Raw genomic sequence first — 8030 nt, 5'->3', positions numbered from 1 at the left:
GTGGTGGGTGGGAGTCAATCTTTTCTGAGTACTAGCAATAGGACAGAGGGAAACTGCGTCAAGTTGTGCCAAGGGAGATTCATACTAGATATTACGAGAATAGAATTTTTCTTCTCTTCATTCAAGAGATAGTGTTGCGTATATAGAGATGGCACTGCGCAAGGGCTGACGACTCGGGAACATGGCTTAAGATATATATATCCCTGAGAGAGTGATTAGACAAGAATGATCTCGTCTTTAGTGTTCGCCTAGCTATCATTTAAGTGGAGGGGTCCATGTGCTTCTTCTCAGTGGAGCGGAATGTAAAGTGTTGTTGTGTCGCAGCTGATTCTTGACGCTGATACCTGTAAGTGTCTTTTTCATACTCTGTAGCTTCTAATAGGCCATGTAGATTCTTACTCAATTCTCAGATGACGCATAGCAAGGTTATCTCAATTTCTTACTCTTTTCTTAGTGTCATATGGTGTATACCTTTTTGTATATCACGCATATCTCTAGAAGAATCTCTCTGTGATAGTAAAGTGTTGGTTTAGGCTTCTCTTGTGGGATCAGGGTCGTTATGTTACATTTAAAACAACAGTTTAGTCATTTAAAAAAAGAAAATCACAAAATCATGAATGACTGGATTGGAGGGACCTCAAGGATCATGAAGCTCAACACCCCTACTGGAGGCACAAAACTTCCATGTTTACTAGATCAGGTTGCCCCAGGACCCATCCAACCTGGTCCTAAAAACGAAGGGATGGGGGCATTCCACAACCTCCCTGTACGAATCAAGAATCACGAATGACCGGGTTGGAAGGGACCTTCAAGGATCATGTGTTCCAACCCCCCTTGCTAGCAGGGTCACAAACATACACAGTTTACCTAGATTGTCAGGTTGCCAGGGCCCTGGTCCAACCTGGTCTTGAATACCTCAAGGACGGCGCATTCACACCTTCCCTGGGCAGCCTGTTCCAGGACCTAACCCTCTCCTAGCTTAAAGGAACTCCCCCTAACATCCAACCTAAATTACTTGCCCTCTTTTAACTTCAAACCATTTTCCTAGTCTGGCTTTGTCAGACCTTCGACGAGTGTACTCCCCTCCTGGCGAGGAAGTTCCCTTCAGGTAACTGAAGGCTGCATGAGGTCACCCCACCAACCTTCTCTTCTTGGCTGAACAAACCCAACTCCTCAGCCTGTCCTCATAGGGGAGGTGCTCAGCCGGCCTTATTCTTCGTGGCCCTCTCTGGACCCTTTCCCAAAATCTCATGTCTTTTTTGTACTGAGGCTCACCACCTGGATACAGTGACACCAGTGGGGCCTCCAAGCGCCGAGTAGAGGAAGGGCAATCACCTCCCTATCCCTTGCTGACCAGCCCACTCCTGTGGAGCTGGATCCATTTGCTTTCCAGGGCTTGCCAGAGCGCACTTGCTGGCTCTGTTGAGTTTTTTATCCATCAGGCCCCCAGAGTCTTTATCTGGGTTGAGCTGCTCTCAAGGGACTACTCTCCAGCGTGTACAGGTGCCTGGGGTTCTTTCTGGCCCAAGTGCAAAACCTTGCACTTTGCCGTGTTGACCTCATTAGGTTTCAACCGGAGCCCAGCTTTCAGCCTGTCAAGCGTCCTCTGAATGGCAATCCGTTCCCTCCCAACTGTATCGGACCGCACCACTCAGCTTGGTGTTGTTCGCAACTTGCTTGGGGCTGCACTCACTTTCCTCATGATGTCATTATAAAGACTTGTTAAAGAGCACCAGTCCCAAGACAGACCCTTGAGGACCACCGCTCCATTTACGGCCTCCACCTGGACATAGAGCCTTGACACCACCCTTCTGTCTGCGGCCTTCTCACCAATTGCTACCATCTAGTTTCACCATCAAATTCCACCTCCTCCAATTTGGAGATGAGGATTGTGATGGGGGACCATTGTCAAAGGCCTTGCTCAGGTCAAGGAAATGACATCGGTTCGCCTTCCTTTTGTCACCAACGCCTCACTCCATCATAGAAGGCCACAAGATTAGTTAGCATGACCTATCCTGGTGAGGCCTTGTGGCTGTCTAGGCGATCACATGCTTGCGCTTTATGTATCAGTATGTTGTCCAGGAGATCTGTTCCATTATCTTCCCATGTACGGAGTTGAGACTTCACTGCCTGTAGTTCCTGGGTCCCCCTGCTCCCCTTCTTGTGAAATGGGAGTGACGTGACCCTTCCTCCATTCTCGGGACCTCACCTGACAGCCACGACCTTCTCAAATATGCATGGAGAGGCAGCTTCGCAACCACTCAGCAGCTCCTTCGGGACCCTGGGTGCACGCCATCTGGCCCTGGACTTAGTCCTCATGTGTGCAGTCTAGGAGCGCACTCTCGGACCTTGCTCTACCTTACAGTGGGGAGGGATTTACCTCCCTTTGGTCCCCACATAGAGGTATGGGGTGCAAGACTGGAGGGACGTGAAAGACTAGAAGTCTGGCCACAGTGAAGACAGAGGTGGAACTCATCCAGGCCACTCTCAGCTTTCTCTTCATCTGTTGAAGCCAGTTCTCCTTTTAAATTTACCAAAGTAGGTACGCCCGTTTTGGCCTGTCTCTTCCGGCCAATGTACCTGTAGAAGGTTTTCTTATTGTTTTTCACGTCCCTTACCAAGTTCAGTTCTGCCTGCACCTGTCAGCCTGTTTTAGGACCTCACCACTCTCCTAGTAAAGAAATTCCCCCTAACATCCAATCTAAATCTTCCCACTTTCAACTTAAAAACATTTCCCCTTGTCCTGCTATTATCGGCCCTTTCAAAGAGTTGACTCCCCTCCTGGTTATAGGTTCCCATCAGGTACTGAAAGGCTGCAATGAGGTCACCCCGCAGCCTTCTTTTTTACAGGCTGAACAAGCCCAGCTCCCTCAGCCTGTCTTCATAGGGGAGGTGCTCCAGTCCCCTTATCATCTTCATGGCCCTCCTCTGGACCCTTTCCAACAGCTCTCTGTCTTGTACTGAGGGCTCCATACCTGGACACAGTACTCCAGACAGGGCCTCACGAGAGCAGAGTGGAGAGGGACAATCACCTCCCTGTCCCTGCTGGCCACCCCTCTCCTGATAAAGCCCAGGTTACCATTTGCTTTCTGAACTGCAAGAGCACACTGCTGGCTCATGTTAAGTTTCTCATCCATCAGGACCTCCAGATCCTTCTCTGCAGAGTTGCTCTCAAGGACTACTCCTCCCAGTCTGTACAGGCACCTGGGGTTCTTCCAGCCCAAGTGCAAAACCTTGCACTTTGCCATTTTGAACCTCATTAGGTTCACCTGGGCTGACCTTTCAAGTCTGTCAAGGACTTGAAAAAAGCAAATGTGTCAGTGAAACACACCAACATAAAAATTTTAAAAGTGCACTTTTTTTTTTCACATGCATATGGATAACTTTTAATGAATGTCATACACAGGTTATAAGAATGCACCAGCACAGTAGCTGCTACATACATCTATGCACACAACAACCATTACAAGGTTCACCTTGTAAATTTTGCCTGTATTAAAAACCTGAAGCAAAGCTACAATATCTCTATTCTTATTTCAAAATGAACAAATGTCTAGTAAGAAATTTGTGCTCTCTACTAATTCTTAGTTCTGTTCTGACAAACATTTAGAAACCAAAAAAAAAAAAAAGAAAAAGAAAAAGAAAAAAGTATTCTTCTTAGTTGTTAGGTTGAAAGCAGAGACGGAACTGATGAACAGTGAGCAAGGGTCAGATGCTTCTTAAGGAAGAGGAGGCAAGAGAACAGCGCAGTCATGCAGTGCCAAGTACAGCCAAGGTAGACAGGATAGAATCGGTGGCCCTGTCCAGTCAGGAGACTAGATCATAAGATAGCATCCCAGTGATGAGACAAGATCTGGGTTCACAACAGAAGCCATCTTTGCCATAAATTTTTCTTTTTTTTTTTCCTTTTTTTCCCCCATGGGCTCATCAAAGATAATCATTTTAATCCTCACAATTATTTCTGGAGTTCGGGAGGCAAAATTAACATTTTAACTTTGAAAAATCCTTCTTCTGGAGTTTGTACCAAAATTGTATGTTTCAAAATCTTTCTTTAGATAGGAAATAATGGTTCCCAGTGTTGTAATATGATGAGTAGTGGTTTATGAGAGGACAGAGAATCTCAATTTCTATGGTAGAAACTGCTATCCTGGGAAAACATGACTGTATATGTTATCTCACTCGTCTTCAAAAAATAAAAAAACCACAATTTTATTTTATACACCTTATCCATTCTCCTTCCCAGTTATACTATTTCTTTCAGATAGATCAGAAGAAATTACTAAAATCATCATCCTAATCAAAAAAAAAATACAACCCATTTATAAGTTGAATAATGAGATAAATGCGTGGGCTATATATGTGGCGGTATAGCGTCTGGATGGCATGATTTCATTTGTTCCCCAAAGACAATCTCTTCAGCATTTGGTGGATGGAATCAATACCTGCAGACATAGCATAAGAACACTTTGCTCAGATCATACAAACTGGAGAAAACCTTCAAGTCAAACTATCCACTTTTTATAAAAATGAAAAGTTATAGTAGAGAGTATGGCAACAGTTTGGTCAATCCATGTTAAGACTAAATGAACTTAACATTAAGTGCCAGAAACTAGTCAGCACCTTAAAGAAGTGAAACAGTAGAGAGTTCTTCAACGACGACCATGTACTGGTAGTTTTGACGAAGAACTTGATTAAGTCTTTTACTACAATTTTGGGTTAATTTCTATCTATATATCATTCATGCTTCAATTTAAACTTCTATCATCTATCTATCATCTATTCTATCTATCTATCTATCTATCTATCTATCTATCTATCTATCTATCTATCTATCATCTATCTATCTATCTATCTATCTATCTATCTATCTATCTATCTATCTACCTATTTATTTAGCTATCTCAAATAGAATGCATGTGGCATCCATCTTTGATACCACTTAAGCTCTGGATTCAATGAGAACTGGATCAGATACAAAAGGGGCTGCAGACTACAAATTGCTCAGTTTGAGACTTTGAACATAATAAAGATATGCTATCATAGTCCTCTTGCTTTGAAGGTGTGAAGTACATTTATTCTATCATAAACTGAAAAAAAAAAAATCTGATATTTACGCATGAAGGCTTGCAAGAATATATTTTAACTTCAGAAAATATTTTCTATACCATATCTGTCATTTCTGAAAATTCTTAATTTAGCTATTAATGTTAGCAAATCATTCTATCAATAAGACTTTTCAAAGAAATATTCCATGCAAACATGCAAAAGTGATATATATATATAAAAAAAATATATATATATTTTCCCTAGTCTCTTCTAAGTTACCAGTTTTTAATGTGTTTTCACCGAATGACAGATCCATAGGGGTTGGAAGGGTCCTCTGGAGATCTCACCTGAACTCCCTGCAAATTCGGGTTTTCCTGCATAATTAATTTTATTACTGGGCCTGCTGAAGAGCAAGTATTTTCTAAAGTGAGGCTGTTCTATCTGAATTTCTACTTATTTATCTATTTGTCTGTGTACTTATTTACTTTGTTGCTTGAAATCTAACAGCCTTCTGAAAAGCTTTATAGCTGTGAGGCCACTATTTTGCATGTCAAAAGCAAATTTGCAACAGATTTCAAGGAAGTCAGGAGCCATAATCCAACACAGTTTCACAGGGCTCACTAGCTTCCACTGAAATCAATAGGAGGCTTTCCTTTGAGTTCCTTTGAGTTGGAACAGATGCAGAAGGGGCACTTTATAGTGAGAGAAAGCTATTTCATTCAGGATTTTTGTATAGAATTAAAGAAATATTTCATTATTCCCATACATGAATGTGAATTTGTTGTGCCATGTCTTTCATCATCAACAATGGCTGGATAGCACCCAATTGAAAATTTTGGCTACTTCTGGTTATTTGGCTTAAATGCAATGAAACATAATGTGCCAGATTCTTGCAATACCACATGAGTATCTTTCTACATCATATGAAGTTATTTTACATGGGTTGGGTTTAGAAGGGAGTGTACTCATTAAAGGAAGTTCACAGTGCTATTAAGAAATATTTACATCATGGAGTGGTGTTAGTGTAATATGTTTAGCAAAAAAAAATACCGGTGTTGATTATAAGATCCTATAAACACTGTTTAATATATTGCTTAAATTTGCACAAGACCAGTTTCTTCCATAGCCCAAATACTTGGAGGCATACTCTGGAACAGAACCACACTGCCCTCTGTCCTACAAATACACTGAAACAGATGAGCAGCCACATATAACTGTTTATTGTCCTATGCATTTCCACTAGAAAAGCAATTTATTTTTTGCTGTGCTTTATGAGGTTCAGCAAGTCTAAATGGAAGGTGTTGCACTTAAGCTGCGACAATCCCACATATGTGTATGGACTGGGAGAAGAACTCGTTGAGAGCAACCCTTTGGAGAAGGACCTGGGGATTCTGGAGTGTGAAAAGCCAGCAACCCAGAAGACCAACTGTAGCTCACGCTGCATCAACAGAGGGGTGACAGCTGTGGAGAGAGAGGTGAGTGTTCCCTCTACTCTGCCCTCATGAGACTCCATCTGGAATACTACATCCAGACCCAAGGTCCTCAGCACAAGAAAATATAGCAGTGTTGGTGTGAGGACAGAGGAGTGCTACAAAGATGATCAGAGGGCTGGAGACATTTTCCTATGAAGGGATGCTGAGTGACACTGTTTAGCCTGAAGAAGAGAAGGCTCTGGGAAGACTTTATTGTTGCCTTCCAATAGTTAAGGGAACTTATAAACAGGAGGTAGACTGTCTTTTTACAATGGCAGATATTGATAGGGTAATGGGGAATGGTCTTAAATAGAAGGAGGGGATGTTCTGATTAGTTATTAGGAGGAAATCATTCACTTAGAGGTCAGTGAGGCATGGGCACAGGCTGACCAGATAATCAGTGGATGCTTCATCGCTGGAGATGTTAAAGGCCAAGTTGGATGGGGCTCTGGGCAGCCTGATCTGGCAGGTGGCACCTGATGATCTCTATGGTCTCTTCTAACCCAAGTCTATCATATTCTATCATTTATTCATAATTTTTCCCTTCCTCCACGTACTGTGTAGGATTCTCTAATGCACACTGTGCCAGTGCTTACATTGTTATGAATTACATACAGCAATATTAAAGGTATTTTAAGTTCCATTGAACATACTGCTTCTAGATAGTGGCTACTTTATAGCTGTGCTGTCACTATCTCTACCTACTCAACCATATTAAATGCTAAACATTACTCTTCATTTTAAAAAAGTATCCTTTAATGTTCTTTCTCTTGCTATCTAGAAATAGACTTTAAAAACAAACAAACAAACAAAAAAAACAGGCTTCTGGTTAAGGTGCCTTGGTGTGAAGAGAGAACCTTGCCATGGAAAGAGAGAATAAATAATACTTTATTTTTTTTATTATTTTTATTTTTTTCCAGGTAACTTAAAGCTTACTGCATCAATTTGCCTACTGAAGATGGATGGAAGTTCTTTTTTTTTTTTCTTCCTTCCTGTACATGGCAGATCAATTGTGATGACAAATAACAATCGAACATCAGTAATGTAAAAATAACAACAACAAACAAGCCCAAAGAAGTTCAGAAATAAAAGCATATGTACAGATTTCGTTCAGATGTATTCTTGGGTTCTTTTAAGAAGCTGTATTTTCTTCCCGGATGACTACGTTCTTCATATTGCTAATGTGAATGATCATATTTGCTATTGTAGTGTAAGGGAAATAAATATTTTCAGTAGCTGTTGGATTAGGAACTATAAGGGTTGTTCCAAAAGTAATGCCTCCCATTTGGCTGGCAACTTCAGATGCAGATTATGATGGTATGGTGGTAGAGGCTAAAACTTTCTGCCAACATTTAGGTACATTGTGTTGCTATGTGACAGATGGCAGCAGAGGGGCAATCTGACAAAATGGTGTCTGACATGGAAGCATTTACGGAGCAAAGGTATACCATTGAATTCCTCCCCGAGGAAGAAATGGTGCCCACTGGCATGCACACAATCTTATACACTGAC

At 41.7% G+C, this 8030-nt stretch overlaps 1 long non-coding RNA gene across 1 annotated transcript in view; it reads left to right on the top strand.

Moving 5' to 3' along the window:
* LOC107308030 overlaps window positions 1-7622 on the top strand; it is a 40123-nt gene extending 32501 nt beyond the window's left edge. Inside the window, exons 2-3 of the long non-coding RNA XR_001552600.1 lie at window positions 6323-6521; window positions 7439-7622. This is a non-coding gene — a long non-coding RNA (uncharacterized LOC107308030). The remainder of the gene's footprint in view (window positions 1-6322; window positions 6522-7438) is intronic.
* Window positions 7623-8030: the final 408 nt, after the last annotated feature.

Source organism: Coturnix japonica, chromosome 1, assembly GCF_001577835.2.
Source record: "Coturnix japonica isolate 7356 chromosome 1, Coturnix japonica 2.1, whole genome shotgun sequence".
NCBI classification, from domain to species: domain Eukaryota; kingdom Metazoa; phylum Chordata; class Aves; order Galliformes; family Phasianidae; genus Coturnix; species Coturnix japonica.
The sequence above is the reverse complement of the archived record's forward strand: the minus strand, read 5'-3'. Positions and strand labels throughout refer to the sequence as shown.